The sequence below is a fragment of the Canis lupus genome, chromosome 30 (assembly GCF_003254725.2).
Source record: "Canis lupus dingo isolate Sandy chromosome 30, ASM325472v2, whole genome shotgun sequence".
Lineage (NCBI taxonomy): Eukaryota > Metazoa > Chordata > Mammalia > Carnivora > Canidae > Canis > Canis lupus.
This window is the reverse complement of record NC_064272.1, coordinates 6,537,142-6,557,982: the sequence shown is the minus strand read 5'-3', so window position 1 is coordinate 6,557,982 and position 20,841 is coordinate 6,537,142. Positions and strand designations below refer to the sequence as shown.

The window sequence follows — 20,841 nt, the reverse complement described above, 5'->3', positions numbered from 1 at the left end:
AGTGAGCAAGTCCAGAAAAGAGCCATGTTGTTTTCTTTTTTTTAATCAGTTAAGAAAGACTGGTTTTAGTTGCAGTGTAGCAGATCCCCCAAAGCTCTGGTTATTAGCAACAAAGGTTTATTCCTCACTCATGTTTTAGGACCATCCTGGGTCACCCGGAGGCTCTTTTCCACATGCTGACACTCAGAGGCATAGGGTAATGGAGGCTTCACAATATAGAGCATTATTAATTATCGTGGCCAGCATTGAGGAAATTCACGCATTGGCTCTTGAAGGCTTCCACCTGGGTGTGACACATGTCACTTCTACTCATTCTGTACCTCTGCCTGTCCTGATGCCAGTAGGTTCCATTGGCCATAATAAGTCACTTAGCCACACCTAACTTCAAGGATTTGGGAACTCTGATTCTGCCATGTGCCAGAAAAAGAGAAGTGGAAATATCATTGAACAATACTAATAATTACCAGTTTTATTGACAGTGGGCCTGGACCTTGGCTAAATTGTGAAGGCAGAAAATTTTCTTTGGGTGCCTCTGTCTCAGTGTCCTTTATCTTCTCTGTTCCCTACTCCTTCTCTTCATTGCTTCGTTATCTAGAGCCTTTTTCTACCACCATCAGAACTGGTGGCAATTTGATATTTTTGCTAGTTTGTGTAATTTTAAGGTCGATCTTATGTTTCCAAGATTATTTACCTTTTGTAGCTCTGTCTCTGATGATGGAATTAAAGCCCTTCCCTGAGTAATAGTTGGAGAGTTTCTTTTCTCATGAAGTAGGATTAGGGATTAAGGGGACAGAGGCAAGAGGGTGATCTGAATTCATACCGTGTAGATGGAAGCACACACATACTGCTGGCTCTGTCACGGAGATACAGCCAGCTGACATGACACAGTCTCTTTTCTCAAAGAGCTTACTTTATAGTAGCAAAGGAAACAAAAAATAAACAAAAGGCCACATCTATAAGCCAAAATGACCCTTCTGCATTTCCTGACAATGTATGAAGATGTTTTTACATGTGATAGACAGGATAATGGTCCCCCCAAAATATCCACACCCTAATCCCCCAAATCTATAAATATGTTATCTTAAATAACAAAAGGGACTCTGTAGGTGTGATGACATTAGGAGTCTTGTGAAGGGAATATTATCTTGGATCTTTTAGACAGACTCAAATAAATCATAAGGGCCACTATAAGAGGAGAGACAAGAGGACCAGAGACAGGGAAGGAGCTGTGAGTGAAGTCTGGGTGATGTGGCCATGAGCCAATGGATGTGTGTGACCTTTAGAAAATGGAAAAGGGAAGAAATAAATTCTCCCCTAGAGCCTCTGGAAGGACCAAGGTGTATGCCAATGCCTTGATTTTAGTTCTCTAAGAATCATTTCCGACTTCTGACACCAGAACTGTAAGATAATACATTCGTGCTGTTTTAAGCCACCAAGTTTCTGATAATTTGTTATAACAGAAATAGGAATATAGAGATTTAAAGAAAAGGTGGTTCAGAATGGGCTTCAGTGTCAGACAGAGATAAGTTCTAGGTGAGTCAGTTCCTCACTATGAATATTGGATCAATATGCATGACTTCTCTACTCCTTAGATTCCTTACTGGTAAAAGCAGGGCAAAGTTAACATCTACCTGTGACGATTGCTATAAGATTAAATCAAATGTTATTTGTTTGGCCCAAAATATGACCTCAGTGTCTGTTAAAAACACACAGAGACTCCTAAGCATGACTACTAAGGAAATGTCAATACATACAGTAATAATGCTTAGTATCACCATAGAAATTTCTACCTGCTGGAGTATTTTTAATTATACAAATGTGTAATCCTTGGCCTTCATGAAATAAGTTAGAGCTATCAAAGGAGCTAACAAATAGAAAACGGCCTAGAATTATTTGAGACACACGTAACTAATGACTAGTGTAGATGGCCTCACAGATATCAGGTGACACTTAAGTCAGTATTTGCTGCAAGATGTTCGTTGCAGTTCAAAAATATCTACTGAATACAAAATATGTAATACACCTACTAGGCAGCCCACATTCTCAGGCCCTGAAATAAAGGTGATAAGTCTTGTAGACAAAAGAATGGCATTTGCTTGGCTGCCATGGTACCCTGCTCATCACTCATTAGTGAGCATCACTTCTAGTAGCCAATGCCTTGAAGGTTTACAATGTTATCTCTTGGAGGAAGGTTTGTTTTGCAATTTCAACAAAAACTTTTTTTCACTGTGTTTCCAAAAGGTTAAATATAATATATTATGGGTTTGGAAAGTTAGGAGGGTTCAAATGAGACTAAGAAGCATTGGCTTTGACTGAATGTTTAGACCCATGGTAAGCTGCATGTTCTTTGGTAAGAGATAGACCAGGGTTCAAGCCTCAGCTACTTCTTAACGAACTGTATGATCCCAGGAAAGTTGCTTAACTTCAATTCTCTCCTTGTGAAATAGGACTAAAATAGTACCTACCCCTTCGGTTTGTTTTGACACTTATGGTAAACACTTAAATATTACCATTATAATTATTCCAAACCAGAACTTAACAAAAGACATCAGTTTATTAAAATAACTTAAATGGCAAATATTAAGATGATGTTTCATTAGAGTAAATTATTAAAAGGGAGTTTTCTATTCCTCTGGCCTGTTTCTAAAAACAGCCTCAAAGCACATGTCCTCTCTCATGTATTTCTCTCACATCTATATTTGTTTGTCTGATTTGGGGAAAGTTTTTTAAGGAAACAGAAGACGTGTCCCTTCGCTGTTGTTTTGCTTTGTTTTGATTTGGTTCTTTTAGAAGTAACTTCAAAGTCCTTTGTTTAAAACAACCCCATCACCATTTTAATTTTTTTTTTTTTTATTTATTTATTTATTTATTTATTTATTTATTTCCATCGCCATTTTTAATTTTAACTTCTGTCTTTAGATTGGAAATACTTTATATCTATCTCCTAACAGGTACTACAAAATCTCCCACTCCTGACTCCCAGAAACTTGATAAACACTTAATTACTGAAATCCCTCTTCAAATTTAAGGATATTCATGAGCTTGGACATTTTGGCTCTTTCTTGCTCCACTTTTGTTATTCTTTATGTGAACATTTCTAGGCGACCTCACGCAGATTCCTGTATGGCTCCCCTACAACTTGTTCTGAGCCTGAATACTTTCCATTTATGACCATTCCATGTTTCCTACCCCTTGGCCAATTTAAACCCAATGCCCTAGTGTGCTTTCCAATCTGTGAGCTGGGTGACAGCTGACAGGAGGTGAGTAACGGATAGGCAACTCACTTCAATCCATGCTCTTGCAACATTGGGAGTAATGATCTTGAAAAAAAACAAAACAAAACAAAACACCAGTGAGCCTTGTAGAATTTGGTCTCCTTTCTCTGGACCTCCTCCTGGGCGATGGAAACACTCCCAGTAGGCTGAGTTGGTTAACACAGTGACTTCTCTATATGTTATTTCCTAAGCTGGGTTCCCTCTGCTTCTTTCTAACAGAATGTCTTTCAGAGACCAGACATTTCTCACTGCTCCACCAGGCTTTGTGTGAGTGATAGTGCACATGTGTTTGTGTATGCATGTGTTTCTGTGTATGTGTGATTTTAAGAAGGTGAAAAAACAAGGACCAATCCTAATGGAAACTGGCTAAAGTTCAGTTTGGATATGTATAGAAGTCTCAGAGATGCTTCATTCCTTAGTTTTGCTTCTGAAAAGATACCTCCCCAAGGGTTTCATAGTAAGATTTGGAGATGATGCCATATGTTAATGCCTATACTGAGCCGATACTCCACACTTCAGATCTTCCTCCTCAATCCTGAAAACAAAATGTTGTAGAAGATTCACTTTATAATTGCCATAATAGGCCATATAATAATTCTTGGGTTTATGTTAACAATTAAGTTAGCTATGTTTCAGTGGGTTACCGTCTGCTGTATTTTTAACCAGCTCACCTTTGAAATAAAATTCAAAATTCAGTTTTCAATTCAATAAAATTCAAATTATATTCATCAAAATATGAGCATTTGTCTATTAACTATATATTTCTTTGATGGTTTAGAATACTATAAAAGACACCCAAGTTTCCCAGATAAAATCACTTGGGCTATAAGTTCACTATTAAGTGTCTAAATCAACTGTTGTATCAAGTCTTTGGGAAATATTAGGAGTAGAGACAAAATTTGTCCAATGAATCTTGTAGAAAATATGTGGCCTGAAATTTATTCAGAAACAAGACAGGGTGAGAAAATATTGGCATTTCTGTTGTATCACTTTGCCCCTCACCCATGGAGACACTGCTAAGCAATCTCTGTACATCTCATCAGAATGACTCAACCCAGTGTGACAATGGTCCACAGATGATTCCTAAACTTTAAGATAAGACTGAAAGGTTCAGCTAAAGGCTTGAGGTAACAGTCTCCACAGCACCTGCTAGGAGTTTGTCCTGAAGTAACTTTGTCAGTCTTTCCCAGGTCATTCTATGGCCAATCACCACCCATTTCCAGGAACTGGAGCCCTGGGGCTTTGGGGTTCTAATTTCACATATTTCTCTAATTCATCTTGATTGGAAGGGAAAATTTGGCATCACTAAAAATGAAATGAAAATATAACATGTTCAAACTTTAAGCCTCAAATTGTGCTTCTTGTCTTCCAAGAAGTCCATTGGGAATCTCCAAATGTAGTTAAATGACTCTTAAGATACTCCTTCACTGGGTCAATTAGCACAGTATATTGGAATAATAATCAGTTGATGTGCCCATCACATCTAGACGGTTTATATGGCTTTAGAAGACAGGTTTCATTGTATTGTCAATGAAGTACAAGCTGGAGCCAAAATTGCTCCTTAAAATCAGAGACCTGATTCTACCTAGAGACCAATGATTCAAGTTCCTCAGCTGTCTGTTTGCATAAGTGACCAAGAAGTCCCTTTGGAAAGAACTCATCCTAAGAAAAAGGGTAACTAGGACTATACCGAATTCATACCAAGAGCAGTAATAATTCTAAACACTGTAGCTGTGCTACCGATTTTCAGCTCCTCTAGGCATGAAATTTAGGATAATTTTGATTTAAAAAAAATCAAACAAACAATAAAATGAAGCAGCTAAAACCAAAGAGTTGTTTTATTGAAATTTATTAAGTATATTGAGGGTTCCAGGTTTTAAAAATATAAGTGCCAGAATTTGGGAATGCCTTTCAGAGCACTGAGTGCTAGCAGTCTCTGTGCTGGCCTTGGACAGGTAGAGATGAGGGACCCCAGCTCGGTGGCTTAGATCTGGAGAGGAGAAGAACAGACATGTAGTAGGCTAGATGCTCATTGCACAAAGCACCTGATTGTTACCCCATAAGGAGTTCTGTTACTTCTGGGTGAAGTGTTGGAGGTCAGAACCAAGGAAATACTAGTTTATGACTATTGTTTTTTCATGTTTGTCCTTCAGGAAGGATGGCTTGGAAAATGTATATATTTTGTGGTGTTAACAATAGCATCTTATACTTAGAAGTTTAGAATTTTTAATTGGTTAATTATTGGCAATAGGCATTCTACAAAGCTTTTGTTACTAAATTTTCATTTTGAATAAACACAACTTATCTTAGTTTCAGAATGATTTCTTTGAGGATTTAGGCAAATGGGCCTGGAATTGATTTGCATGTATATGCATTTTGCTCACATGGGGAAAAAGTCCTAGGAGTCAAGATAGCATGAAGACTCCATCAGAAATCTCATTTTCAAAAAGGACATTAAGACATTTCATAAACCTCTACTGCCACAAGAAAACATCCTTGTATACAATGTTGGCAAGTGAAATCATTACTTTCAGTGAACTCTTTTAGTACATGAACATTTCTTTTTTTTTATGATTTTATTTATTTATTTATGAGAGACAGAGAGAGAGAGGCAGAGACATAGGCAGAGGGAGAAACAGGCTTCACACTAGGAGCCCGAAGCGGGACTCAATCCCAGGTCACTGGGATCACGCCCTGAGCCAAAGGCAAACACTCAACCGCTGAGCCACCAAGGAGTCCCTACATGAGAGTTTCTGTTCTTGGAATAAGCACAAATTACTAAGGATAGACTGCAACAGAATGAGTTGTTTCATTTTCTGAAGGACTTTGGGTTCTGAGGCATTATACAAATATACATCTATGTATCTATCTATGTATCTATCTATCATCTATCTATCTACACATGTGTGTATGTGTATGTAGATATAGATATATCTGGAAGCATGGTATCCTTTCATATTTAGTCTGGCTTTGACTGAGAAGAATGTAGGAAAAACTTTTACTGCTATAAGACATGTGATGGAATTTTATGATGGGCTCTGGCTTCTGAGGTCCAGCCAACTCTCAGATTCTGCTAAAGTTTACTATGAAAAAGGTCAGACGATTAAAATCTTCTCCCAGAGGAAAGCATTCATTGCAAGGTGCTGTCATTAAATGAGTTATTTAATAGTAACTCCTCAAGTTTAAATAGTACTTTATACTTTCAAATTTCTTCTACTTGCCTAATGTTGATGTGTATGGTTAAAATCGTGGTGATCTGTCTTAGCCCTCATACATATTTCACTGGTGATCTGTCTTAGCCCTCATACATCATTCACTGGATTTCCTATGTGCAGACGTTTCAGATTTGGATAGTGTTTTTTTTTTAATTTTATTTATTTGATGGAGAGAGAGAGAGAGAGAGCACAAGCAGGTGGAGCAGCAGGCAGAGGGAGAGGCGTGCTCCCTGCTGAGCAGAGAGCCTGATGTGGGGCTCTATCCTGACTCTGGGATTATTACCCAAGCTGAAGGCAGATGCTTAACCAACTGAGCCACCCAGGAGCCCCGGATAATGTTTTCTAAGATCCAATTAAATGTAACTGATTGGTTTAAGCACACAGGTTATAAATACTATGCATAGTTTATTTATATTTGTCATTATGTAGCAGCTACCTAATTAGTCTGTAAATTTCTACATGAGGGTCACCTTTCCAGCTAGTATATAGTCAAATATTGACATTATCACGTTTTCGATTTCTCCTGGATCTGCATGCAACCTGTACCTATGAGTAGATTGTGTATGTCCTTGGCTTTAGGCATGGGATGGCCCTTGTTGCTGCAGACAAACAATAGGATATATCCAGAGTCAGATTCCTCTAGTTCTTTATAGCATTTGGCAATAGAGCTGGTAAACTTCTCCAACATTAAGATCTTAAAAAGAATAAGCTCTTTCAAATGAGGAGACATACTTACTTGTTAAGTATTTTTATAAAATACAAATGGAAGTTTCAACTAGAGTTTTCCTGGCATGATCATTCTGAAAATAAATCCATTTAATTGTTACTTTTCAGTTATCAATTCCAAATTTTTAGAGTTATCTTTAATGTAATCCCCGCTACCTCTCGGAGACACTATGGAACTGAACAGACAAGGTCATTAGAACCATCTGGTCTAGAGTCATCATTTCTCTATTTATGATGTCTAAAAAGACATATTGAAACCTACTGGAGATAAAGCAACACCAAAAAGAATAAAAAAGTTGTATTTTAACTCATGCTTATGATATTATTGTGTACATTATCCCAAGAAAAGTTCATATTCCTAAATTCAAGAGGTAGAAGTGCCTAATGCGATGTTAAATCTAGTCATTCAAAGAAACCTCTGGGTATACTGAGGAATTTAGTCTGAAGCTTAGCCAAGGTTTTTTTCTTTTTTATACAAAGAAAAGATTTGAAAGATTTGGAAACAAACACTTCTTTCCGGGACTAAGCTTGGCTATAAGAAAAACAAAACATTTTTAGTTTTCTTTAGTTGCCTTAGAAATGGAAAATATGATCAAATCACTTCTCATTTTCAATCTTCACTGTTTCCCTGTTTCCTATAAGATAAAAGGAAACTTCTTAACGTGACTTATAAAGTACGAGGCACTGTAGTAGGCTCATCACGAGTTCTCTCTTATGTCATTCCTCACAAAATCCTTGCAAAATAATATCAGTATTTCCAATTTAGAACTGAGAAAATAGACATTCAGAGAAATTGCCCAAAGTCAAACTACATTTAGGTGGGCACAGATAGGATAACTGACACCAAACATTGTCTAATAATACTTTTCCAGCCTTCTAACTTCCTTGCAGAAGTTATATCTAAAATACCTAGAAAAAGAAAAAGAAGAAAGAAAGAAAGAAAGAAAGAAAGAAAGAAAGAAAGAAAGAAAGAAAGAAAAACATATGAATTCAAATGGAAATTTGAAGGAAGAAATGGTTTGTGAATATAATGGTGAAGATAGGCTAACTAAATGATCTTTCACTTTCATACCCTAGAGCATAGGACTCTCTAGAGAAAAATTTAAATCCCTAGAAGAAATTGTATTTCTTTTTAGTTCATAACATGTGTTATCCAATATGGTAGCCACTAGCCACATATGTCTACTGAACACTTGAAATTGTCTATTCTGAATTAAGGTGTACTGTAAGAGTAAAATAACACACCAGGTTTCAAAGACCTAATATCAAAAAAGGTAAGATATATCAATGGTTTTATTTTGATTACATGTAGAAATAATATTTTAGATATATTGAGCTGAGTATATTACTAAAATTAATTTTACCTGTTTACTTTTTAAATGTTACTATACAATTTCAAATTATATATGTGGCTCACTTTATATTTCTGTTAGACAGCTCTAGTTTAGGTAGAAGTATAGATTACCTTCAGATCTCCTTCGTAGGAGGCATCAGCTTTAAGGAAGTGTTAGAAGACAGAAGCATCTTACAAAAATGCAGAACAAATTCACATTTGTTTTTTTAATCTGAGGTTTACTGGGGACAGTATCTCTCCAACACATGTGGCCTGAGAACATAGTTGAACACAAAGCTGCCAAGGGAACCAGCTGTGGCTTCCAAGAGCTGTGATTTCCTAAGGAGAGCAGGCTGTGTGTCCAAAGGAGTTTTGGTCACGTTTTCCTTTCTGGGTGTTCAAAGCAAGGCAGTATCCATAGAGCACAAGAATGTCAAGATCAGCGATGAATGCCCCAAAGCTTGAAGAAACAATTTCCTGTGACCTGGATGAGGCAGGACCTGGCTGAGAATAGAATTCTAGTAAATCAGCTAGATGTGTCACAGATAGTATGCCTTCTGAACATTTCCACTTTCTAGTATTTTCTTTAAACTCAAGAGCTTAATCTCAATATGCATATGTCTGAGAAACATATAAATGTAGTGACTATAAAGAAATGGCTCAAACATGATAGAAGTTTTTCGTTCACAGAAAATCCAAAACAAAAGTTTTCAATTGATAGGAGGCACTTTCTTCTCCAATTGGTGATTTAGCCACCATGGCTTTTTCCATCTCATGGCTTCTTTCGTTAACAAATAACTTCCAAGGTCATAGTACTCATCTTTATAAAGCCAGAAAGGAAAGTGCTTGAAACCCATAGTTCTGTTAGTTAGAATCCAGTTATAGTCTATTTGTGGGTCCTGAGAGAAGAGGAGTGTTTTGGTGGATACAAAGCAATATATAATATATTATATATAATATATATTAAATAATATATGTTTATATATAAATATATGTTATATATAAATATATGTTATATATAAATATATCCTATATATAAATATATCCTATATTTATATAGGATAAAAATATCCTATATATAAAAAATAAAGATCCTATATATATAAAATATCCTATATATATAAATATATCCTATATATATTAAATAAATATATCCTATATATATTTAAAAAATATATATATAGGATATATATATATATATATATCCTTCTTGTTCACCAATACTAACTCTTTCCATCACATATAGTACACTCATTCTTTCCCCAAGGAGACAACCCAAAGTTCTGTCCACCCACCACATGTAGCTTAAGGTCTAGGATATTCAGGCCATGTGCAGTCCTCTCATGTATTGATATCTTGAAATTTAGGCTCAGAAATTTACCTCAAAGGTAAATTGATGCCAGAACAATGGATTCTTTGGTTGAGTCTAAAACAATTTGAGTTAGTTCCTTGATGTCATCTGCAGAAATTACAATTCTTGGGTAGCTTTTCCACTGATTGAGTTGGAATCCTATGAATGATAACCTTAATGCAACGTTTGTATTGCCTTTGCCAAAGGAGTATAGGGAGTCATTAAGCCACACTTTTCTCCATTCCAATTTTGCTGTCACTCTGAGATGCTGTCACATCTCAGCTCCAGCCTCCAGGTCATTGTCATCTCTAGAAGTCTTAATTAAGCATGGACAAAAACCTCATCTAAAGGTTTTTTGTATGCTTGTTCTGTTAACAGTGTTAAGTGTTAACAGCTCTTCAGGGAGCATGTATCTGGAAGGCAGACACAAAAAAGAGCAATCTTTCTTATGTAGTAGGATATCAGCTCTGCCCCTGAGTTTCCATATAATTTCTGTTCTTCAGTTGAAGAGGCTTTGGTGGTTCTGAAGTACTACCTGCCATTACCAAGACACAGCATTTCTCTTCTCCCATCTTGCTCAGCACAAAACAAAAATAAATGAGAACAAGAATATACCAAATGAAAAAAATATATATATTCATATGGCTGCTCCAAGAAGAAGTGAGTTTAAATCCTTACAATGTATAAATCTAGTAAATGATTAACTTTTCTGGATCTCGGTTTCCTCATCTGCACAGTAACAGTCATCTTCTTCAGACATTTGTAAAAAGTCAACAAGAAGCATCTGAAAATGCAGGGAACAATGCCTAATCCATAAGCACTCAATTCATGAATGTTTCTTTTTAACTTTCCTTCAGTGTCCTTCTAATATCTTCCCAACTACAACACCTTTACCTGCCCCTCCCATACACATATATATTAAGCTTTTGATAGCTCGATGATTAGCTCAGGCTGCTGATATAGGGCATGCTTGTTCGCCTCCTCCTACTGCTTCAGCACTCCTTAGGCCCCGTCTGACAGCGCTCAGGAGGCTTCCTTCTTCCCAATACTCTATCAGTTAGTTTCACCACAGTTTAGTTCCATCTAGCCCTAGTCCATTTTTGTTTGATTTCCGTGGCTATTGGTAGCAAGGAAATTAGCAGCCACACTTATTGAAGACTAGATGCCAGCCCAGAGAACCAAGAGTGAACTGGGATCTGGTGAATTCATGTGTATACATGTGTGTGAAAGAGACAGAGACAGAAAGAAATATTGAGTGATAGAATACATACAAGGAAATATAATTAAGAGGAAATGTTTTAAGATTTTCGAATAAGAAGTTTGGATGATGAAATTCATAAGCCAGAGGACGCCTGGGAACCAAACACATATGTGAGAGATACAGGAGCAGGAAGAGAGACATAAAAAGAAGTCAATCGGATATGTCATTTAGTTAATGTGAAAGAAGGGAGTAATAGTCAGGAATGTAGTGGGGAATGGAAAAATAGAATTAAATATGTATATCCACATGTTTTTTTTTATCCACATGTTTTAATTCTGTTTTTTGTTTCCCCACATGAATATATATGTATGATCAATTTTGTGGAATTGTGTCATGAAAAATAAATTGCTTGTTCCAAAGCCTAATATTTAGGTGTCAATATAGGAAGAGAACTCAGTGCTCTCTATGCAACTCCCCCACCCCAGGGGATAAGTATAGCTCTGGTTAAGCAATCTATATATAGAAAAAGTCAGTGCCCTTAGGAGATGAAGGCTTGATTCATGATTAATGATGGCCAGTGTCCAGTCCAGGAAGCCTTGCATCTGCCCTTGACCACAACCCTTTAAGGCTGGATGCCATTGCCTTATATGGATCTCCATTGGAAAGAAAGCGAGTATCCTTCTGGAGTACCACAGATACTGTAAGTGGGATCCAATTCATCTTCAATTCAGCTCAAATTCAGAGGAAAGGACTTTGTTTTGATAAGGATCAGGGAGGCCAGAGAGAAGTAAATAGGCACATAAGCATGGGCTTCCGTTTCGGTAGAAAAGGGCCATTGCTCCATGGTGGTCTGCCTTCCCTCTAGGTTTTGGAGACTGTCTCAGAAGGGACTGTTTTTTGACACTAACCCCATTATCACCCTGTTTGTACTTGGTGAGTCATAGTAGATGAAGTGGCATTCCCAAAGCTGTGCCTTTACCACCACTGGCAGAGCAGAGCAGCTGTCTCACCCACCTAATTATCCTCCAGGGGTTTCTCCTGGCCATTTCCAATGTAGTAGAGCTTTTTTATGCTAAAGGAGAGAGTTCACAGAAAAATAGTTTCTTTGAATAACAAATGCTTTGGCCAGATTCTGGCTCCAGATTCTGCCCAGTTCCAGACAGTATGGAAAGCTCTCAGCACAGTGACAATATTGACACCATAAACAACTAATGCTACTATTATTTGTTGCTATCACCCAGTGAAGTGGACTCAGTACCATGCCATATTTTAAGCATTCTCCTGGAATTTTAACATCTGATTTGGAAACATATTTCTTATTTGTTGTTAGAAGGCAAAGGGAAACCTTAGTAGCATCTCTGCAGAAGGAATGCAGAATCAGATTTGAATGTCCTGCCCTCCTGCTTTCCTCAAGGCATATAGCAGCCGGCACGTGTGGAAAAGAGAAAGTGGAAAGTAGTTCTGAGAGCAAAACTCTAGCGGGGGTCATTTCATCATAGCTTTCCCTCTGTATCACTTTGGGTTTGGGGCATTTTTTTTCAAGTTGTGTATCCAAAAGATATCCTGGAGAGTTAACAGCATCACTGACTAATCCTGCTAAATGCTATTGCACTAACCCCAAGGTGTTATGAAACCACTGGTAAAGAAATTGGTAATTTTTAAAAAATATTTTATTTATTTATTCATTCATGAGAGACACACAGAGAGAAGCAGAGACTCAGGCAGAGGAAGAACCAGGCTCCCTGAAGGGAACCCAATGTAGGACTCAATCCCAGGACCCTGGGATCATGACCTGAGTGGAAGGCAGATGTTCAACCACTGAGCCACGCAGGTGCCCCATTATGTGATCTTTATTCCATGAAAATATTGAACTCAACACAAATTTCATCTTTATATAGGATGGTGATTGTATAAAGAACTAAAACTTTTCTGATAAATCTGATTAAAACACTGATTTCTCCCATCCCCACCCTCACTCAAGAGAAGGAGACAGGATTGAGGTAAAGGGGAGGGCAGAGGCACTAAACTGACCAGGGAATCCTTTTTTAAGACAAATTCTATAGAATTAATTAAGTTCTCCAAAAAAATCCAGATTTCAAAAAAGCTGAGAGATACTACTTCTGTAGCTTGTAGGAACATAGTTAAATGTTTTGGGGTTCTCAGATAAGAATAAGTATTTTAAAATAACAGGGTGCCACTGTCTCAGATGTTCTTTAATTTTTTAGAGCCACGGTTAAAGTGGGAGTACATCACTCAAGTAATAAGTAACGATTCACTAGGATATGAGAAGAAAATAATAGAACTTCTAAGTATCTTTGAGTTTAAAATTTAAAAACAAATTAAGCCACCCAGGTGCCCTAAAGAAATTGGTAATTTTTAAAAAGTCTTTATTTTGAGATAATTGTAGTTTCACATGCATTAATGAAAAATACTACAGAGAATTCCCATGTACCCTTCCCCCAATAGTAACGTCTGACAAATGTTACCTCTGCAAACTGTAGTTAAATATCAACCAGGATATTGACATGGACATAGCCTATTGATCTTATTTAGATATTCAGATGTCTCCACTTTCACTTACATTCGTTTGTGAATGTATTAAGTCCTATGTAATTCTATCATGTGTGGGTTTGTGAATCCAGCACCACAGTCAAGATACAGAACAGTTCCATTGCCACAAGAGTCTCCATTATGTTCCTCAAATCAAAGGACCATTCCTCATTGAATGGTTTAGAGGAATATTTGTAACTGAGGTATTATCAAAGAATGAGAAAAAAACCCCACAGCCTGAGCTTATAAACCAGTGATTGCTATGCTTTCCTAGGAAATGAAATTACATTTTCCTCTCCTTTAACTCACCCGACAACCATTTTGGGGATTGTGCTAGATATTAGAAAAAAGTATTAGGACACATAGTCTGTTGAAGAGAGATAAAAATAACCAATGTTATTTCAATCAATATTATAATAGGGGAATATACAAATAATGTTTCAAACCAGTAGAACAAAAATATTCAATCAACTAACATTTGCAGTTCTTTTCATTATGCCTAGCACTAGAGATACACAAATGTGTTAGAATCCATCTATCTCAAGTTTCTCTGGCAGAAACAATGTTCCTTTTTCTTTCTACTCAATTCTTTCCAACAAAATAAAACCAGACCAAATATACACAAGCAGAGACATGTGAAAACCCAGCATAAGTCATGGATAAATGTAAAAGCTGGCAGAGCCCCATTTGGATTGAAATTACTTTCTAAGGGCAAAGAACTGTGAAATTATTCAGGAAGCCTCCCACTAATCAGACACACTTATGGGAATTTTGAATTTTTACTTCCAACACTTCCACAAGACCATCAGATTACAAACATGCTTAGACCAATTAATTAAATGAGTGAGATTTGCTTTTGCCTTGTCATGAAGAAACTTTCAATAGTCACAGTAAAAGCTGGATGAATGAGATCCAAATTATCTGTTGTATACTTGACAAATAGGGTATTAATATTCCAGAGATAACAGTGTTTGTGTTTGTTTCTTCCTTCACAACAGTACTAATAAAATAGTTTATGGAGAGCTTCTTAGCTGTGTAAAAGAAATATAGGCATGGTTCTTTAGAGTCTAAATGGAGAAAAGAGATGTTCACACAAATCAATAAGATAACCATGAAATGTGCATGGCTCATAACAGTGGGTGAATGTTATTTAGAGAAGGTAGACCCTGAATCATACCCAAGAGTTGGATAGATAAAGAGGAGGGAGGAAGTGTGGTCCTTACAGGGAAATTAGATAAACAAGTAAGGAAATGAGCACCATGGATTCAAGTGCAGTGAGAACTCAGGCTGGTTTAGGGTGTGGAATTCATGTGGGGAATTGTAAGTGGTGGGCTCTGAAGTTAGATCAGGGATTCGAATCCCTGATACCCCACATAGTTGATATATGAATTGGGAATTATCCTCTCTCTACCTCAGTGCTGTAACTGTAAAATGAGGCTAATAGCTACAATTATTACTATTATGTGCTGGATTCACAAACCCACACATGATAGAATTACATAGGACTTAATACATTCACAAATGAATGTAAGTAAAACTGGGGGAATCTGAGTAATGGGAATAGGGTGAGTGCTAAATGAGAAAACTTGCAAAAATCACTTTTCAGATTGCCTTACATAGAAGTGCTTACTCTGTTATGACTACCATGTTTACTATGTTACTTATGTGATGATTTTTTTGAGAGCCTCAGATGTCACCTTTAAAAAACCCGTTAGGCTTTAACCTGTAAGCAATGGTATGCCCATTTTAAAATAGAGCAATTAATGGTAAGATGTAAGAAGGCCTTTAGACAGACAATATTGAATGCAAGTGTGGATGGAGACAGGAAGAATTTTGGTAAATAGGAAAACCATCTCAGCCTAAGACAAGGAGAGCCTGGCTTAGAACAGAAGAGATAGGCTTCAAAGGAAAACTGTTTGGACTTAGGGGATGCTCCTGTTATAATTGAGAAGAAGATAGAAAGGACAAAACTGGCCTTGTTTTTCAAATTCCAGGAAATTGTGCATCAGTTAGATGAAGAAGGAAAAGGATAACACATTGAATTCTGGATAATTGAAAGTGAGTGTGTAATATTCTGTACCAGTCAGGTTTCAACCATTCCACCAGAAAAGTAGGACCAGTAGGAGAGAGAGATATATCTCTTACATCTGTATATATAATTGTTCATATGTATGTATGTATATATGTACATATACATATAAAATAGACTATATACCTCATAATTTTATACTTATATAATTATAAATATATATTACTTAATGTATGGAACTGACTTACACAGTTGTGGAGACTGGCTAAGCAAGCCTGAAGTCCACAGAGCAGGCATTCAGGGAGAGATCACAAGGAGGCAGGAGTTCCATGAGCTCTAGCTGAAGCTTGAAATCCAAGGAAAGAAAAGTCCAGAGGAAGGGAAAGCATACTGGCATGCTTGGTGTTGCTGATCTTCCGGGAAGGCCTATTCTGTCTTTAAAGGGCTTCCACCACACAAAAAACAGCAAATGTTGGCGAGGATGTGGAGAAAAGGGAATCCTTGTGCACTGTTGATGGGAATGCAAACTGGTGCAGCCACTGTGGAAAGCAGTATGGATGTTCCTCAAGAAGTTAAAAATAGAGCTACCCTGTAATCCAATAGTCACACTACTGGGTATTCACCAAACAAAAACAAAAACACTGATTCAGGGGGATACATTGTACCCCTATGTTCATTGCAGCATTATTTACAATAGCGAAATCATGAAAGGAAGCAGCCCAAGTATCCATCAATAGATGCATGGATAAAGAAGAGGTGGTCTATTATTCAGCCATAAAAAAGAATGAAATCTTTCCAACAACATGGGTGGATCTAGAAAATATAATGCTAAGCGAAACAAGTCGGAGAAAGAGAAATACCATATGATTTCACTCACATATAAAATTTAAGAAATAAATGAACATAGGGAGGAAGAAAAGAGAGAAAGAGAGAGAGGGAGAGAGAAAGAGAGAGAGAGAGAAACTAAACAACAGACCCTTCAGTATAGAAAACAAACTGATAGTTACCAGAAGGGAGGTGGGGGGTATGGGTGCAATAGATGATGAGCACTGAGTAATGTACAGAATTGTAGAGTCACTATATCACACACCTGAAACTAATATAACACTATACTGGAATTAAAATTAAAAATTTAATTAAAAAAAGAAAAACGTTTCCACCCAATTAAGTGAGCCTCCCTTCCCCACCCATGTCCCCAAGATAATCTTCCTTTTGAGAAACTCAAATCAACTGATTTGGGAATTTAATTACACCCTTCACTGCAGTATCGAGGCTACAGTTTGAGTAGTTTGACTGGGTAACTGGGAGAAGATATTTGTGTACACAGCAAAGCGGGTGCTGCCTCCCTCTTGCCCGCCAGCTCTCCTTGTAGCCTACCCTAATGAGACACATACTAGGAAGGAGTGTAGGGGAGGCAGTTCATCTCAGACACTCTCACACATCACAAAGCCATCACACACTCTAGTGGAGATGACCTGTAGGTTGTGAGGAAAAGAGATTCAAGATGACAGAAAGATACACAGACGTGATCAGATTTGTGTCATTAATAGGGAAGTGACAGCTGAATTTGAGATGGGAATGATTCATCAGGAAGGCAGAGAGAAAGAAACATCAACTTTGGGCCCTGCCCACAATAAAGCTATGTAAGGAAGAACATACCTGTAAAGGCTTAGTGTAGCTAGCATGGTAGAGGGAGACCTTCAGAGGTTAGGAACACAGAGGCAAGAACACACGGATTGTCATATTAGGCTCCTGTGGACCTCCATGGCCTACAGAATATAAACAGTATAGATGCAACTGGTGTTCACTTCACTCAGCAACTCTATCTGGTTTTTGCTTTCAACCACTCATCTGTACTTATGACCCTTCTGCTCTAACCAGATGCTTCCCAGCCACAATTTTCATGCTAGACTTCTCTTGAAATGGCCTTTCTTTTCATTTTTACCTAGCAGTCACCTAGTCATTAGATATGAATAGCCCAGCTCAAAAACTACCTTCTCTGTTTTGTCTTCCTTAATCCTTATATCCTATCCTATTTAGAAATAAAAATGTGTATTATTCTGCAGTAGCACTTAGTCTAGAAGTATTACACTCTGTGATTCTTTTACTTAATTTTCAATTTCTCAAGGGTACAGGTAAGCCATATATATATTTTAAAGATTGTATTTATTTATTCAAGTGAGAGAGAGAGAGAGAGAGAGAGAGAGAGGCAGAGACACAGGTAGAGGGAGAAGCAGACTCCATGCTGGGAGCCCAACATGCGACTTGATCCCGGGACTCCAGGATCATGCCCTGGGCCAAAGGCAGGCGCTAAACCACTGAGCCACCCAGGGATCCCCAGGGTATGCCATATTTGTATTTGATCTCTAACCTGTAGCACAACACTTGACAAATAGGAGAGATTTATTGAATATTAAGAAATGAATCAATTATGGAATAAATCAACCATTAAAATGCTTAATTGTGACTCTTTGAAAAGAATGGGTTACCTTTTGCCACTTGAGAAATGGAATTCTTGGCCAGGTATGAGAGAGTAAATCATTACTTACTTATTCACTCATTCATTTATTTGTTTTTTGTTTTTTGGAATTCTTTTTAAATGCAATATATGTATTGAGAAGCAGTATAGAAAAGGTATTTGGGCATGCTTGGTGTTGCTGATCAGGAAGGCTTGGCTTCACATTATCCCTCGGTTTTCACCTTAATAGACAAGAAAAGACTACTTGCTTACTAGTAAATAAAATCTTCAAGCTGCTTTTCAGTTTCTATAATAGGTTACTGAATTTAAAAGGTGAAAAAAGTGTGAACCACATTCAGGTGGGGGAGTTCAGGTGACATGAGAGCACAGAACTACACATGAGGTCTCCTTGGTTCTGGGTTTTGAAGCAGACCAGAAGAGACGTGCAAGCTCCAGAAATATCCAGAAACAATGACAAATTAACAGCCCTTCTCTATGACCAAAACAAGGGGAATCTGAACAAGATTCCTGTGCTGATAGCCAGAGACCCCTCAGAGGTGGCCATAATCAGAAGAAAACATTCCTACATTGCTACTTATGGATTGTCTTGTGTGACTGGTCCCCGACCATGGCACTTTCTTGTGCCAGTCTTTGTTCTAACTGCTGCTAATTACCTGCAATTCTATAAAATTTTTTAGCCAATAGTAATGTTAAAAATCCTGCTCATCATGCCTTTCTGCTATCTTGTCTATGCACTGTTGATATGGGGCAGAGGAAAATCAAGAGATGTCCTGTGGATCATCTAGATGCCAAATGTCTTCTTCCCTGACTCTACTGTCGTAGAGCAGCCCTACCACCTCCTATCTATCAAGTTCATTTATGTCTAGTAGGGTGGTGATTCTTTTCCCTGCCTCCTGGTCTCTTAGCCAAGGAACCTGATATAACTGGGTGATTGTCATTCCTTGCGGTTTATGAAACTTCTGTTGTGTGTTATTCCCTTTTTCCTCCTTTGGGGGAAAAAACTTTGTCCAACCAGTGTTGATCTGTTTTATTCCCAATATGTTTCAGACTGACATATAAAAATAATTGGTTCAAGGCTATTTTTCCCTTTTAAAAGGAAATTCATTTATTCTGATGAACACCACTACTGAAATAGCCATTTCTATACTTATATGGCAGTAATATTATATTATTAAGAATACACATAGACCCAGATACACAGCTACACAAATGTACATATTGCTTATATTAGGATCTTTTGTAAGTGCTTTGCAGTTCATATATTTATTACAATAGTGTACATAAGACACAATATACATGCTCAAATTAATTATGACCAAGCCATCACAGACTAGATTTCCGCCTAGAAAACATGTAGGATATTATTTTCATTATATAAGTTTTGATGTGCAACATTATACTTTGACATCTGCATACACTACAAAGTGATGATCCCCCAAAGTCTGGTTACCATCCATCATTCTACAATTGTTCCCCTTCACTCTTTTATCCATCCCTCAATATCCTTCTCCTCTGGTAACCACTAATCTGTTCTCTGTATCTTTGAGTTTTATTTTTGTTTGGTTTGATTAATTTGTTTTGGATATTTTTAGATTCACTATATGGGTGAAATCAGTATTTGCCTTTCTCCTTTGGCTTATTTCACTTACCATAATATCCTCAAATTCCACCCACGTTGTTGCAAATGGCAAGATTTCATTCCTTTTTATGGCTGAGTGGTATTCCAGTGTGTGTGTGTGTGTGTGTGTGTGTATCACATCCTCTTTACCCATCCATCAATGGACACTTAGATGGTTTCCATATCCTGTATCTTAGGTATTGTAAATAATGCTATAGTGAACTCATTCATTTATTTGTTTTTTTAAATCTTTTTTTAATCTTTTCAAATTAATGTTTTAGTATGCTTTAGATAAATACCTAGTAGTGGAATAGCTGGATCATACATTAGTTCTATTCTTAAGTTTTTGAGGAACCTCGAAACTTTCTTTAGTGGCTGCGCCAATTTACAATTCCACCAACAGTATATGAGGGTTCACTTTTCTCCAACACTTGCTATTTCTTGTCTTTTTGATGATAGACATTCTAATAGGTGTGAGATGATGCTTCATTTTGGTTTCGACTTGTAATTTCTCTAATAATTCATGATGTTGATCATATTTTCATGTGTCTTTGGCTATCTGTATGTCTTCTTTGGAAAAATATATCTCTTGAGATCCTATGCCATTTTGTCATACAGTTATTTGTTTTCTTGTTGTTGAGTTTTATAAGTTCATTATATAATTTGGATATTAACCACTTATTGGGTGTGTGATTTGCAAATATCTTCTCTCTTTGAATATGTTTTTTTCATTTTAATGATAATTTCCTTCTCTGTGAAGATATTTCTTAGTTTGATGTGGTCCCATTTGTTTATTTTTGTTTGTTTCCCTTGCCTTTGGAGTCTGATCCACAAAAACATCAATCATTAAGACCATTGTCAAGGAGCTTACTGCTTATGTTTGTCTTCTAGGAATTTTATGGTTTTAGGTCTTCCTTCAAGTCTTTAATTCATTTTGAGTTAATTTTTGTGTATGTTATAAAATAGTTTCATTCCCTTGCATGTAGCTAGTTTTAAATAGAAAATCTAATAAGAACATAAAATAGAAGTTCTAACAAAGGAAAGCCTAGAATGTGGAGGTAGAG

The 20,841-nt window shown here is 37.0% G+C and overlaps 1 long non-coding RNA gene across 2 annotated transcripts in view; it reads right to left on the bottom strand.

Annotated features, from left to right (window-relative positions):
• The window catches only part of LOC112676146 (uncharacterized), a 45,881-nt gene extending 29,666 nt beyond the window's left edge, over positions 1-16,215 (bottom strand). For both annotated transcript variants that reach the window (XR_004810688.1, XR_003146320.2), the window contains exon 1: positions 15,929-16,215. This is a non-coding gene — a long non-coding RNA (uncharacterized LOC112676146). The remainder of the gene's footprint in view (positions 1-15,928) is intronic.
• Between the last annotated feature and the right edge of the window lie 4,626 nt (positions 16,216-20,841).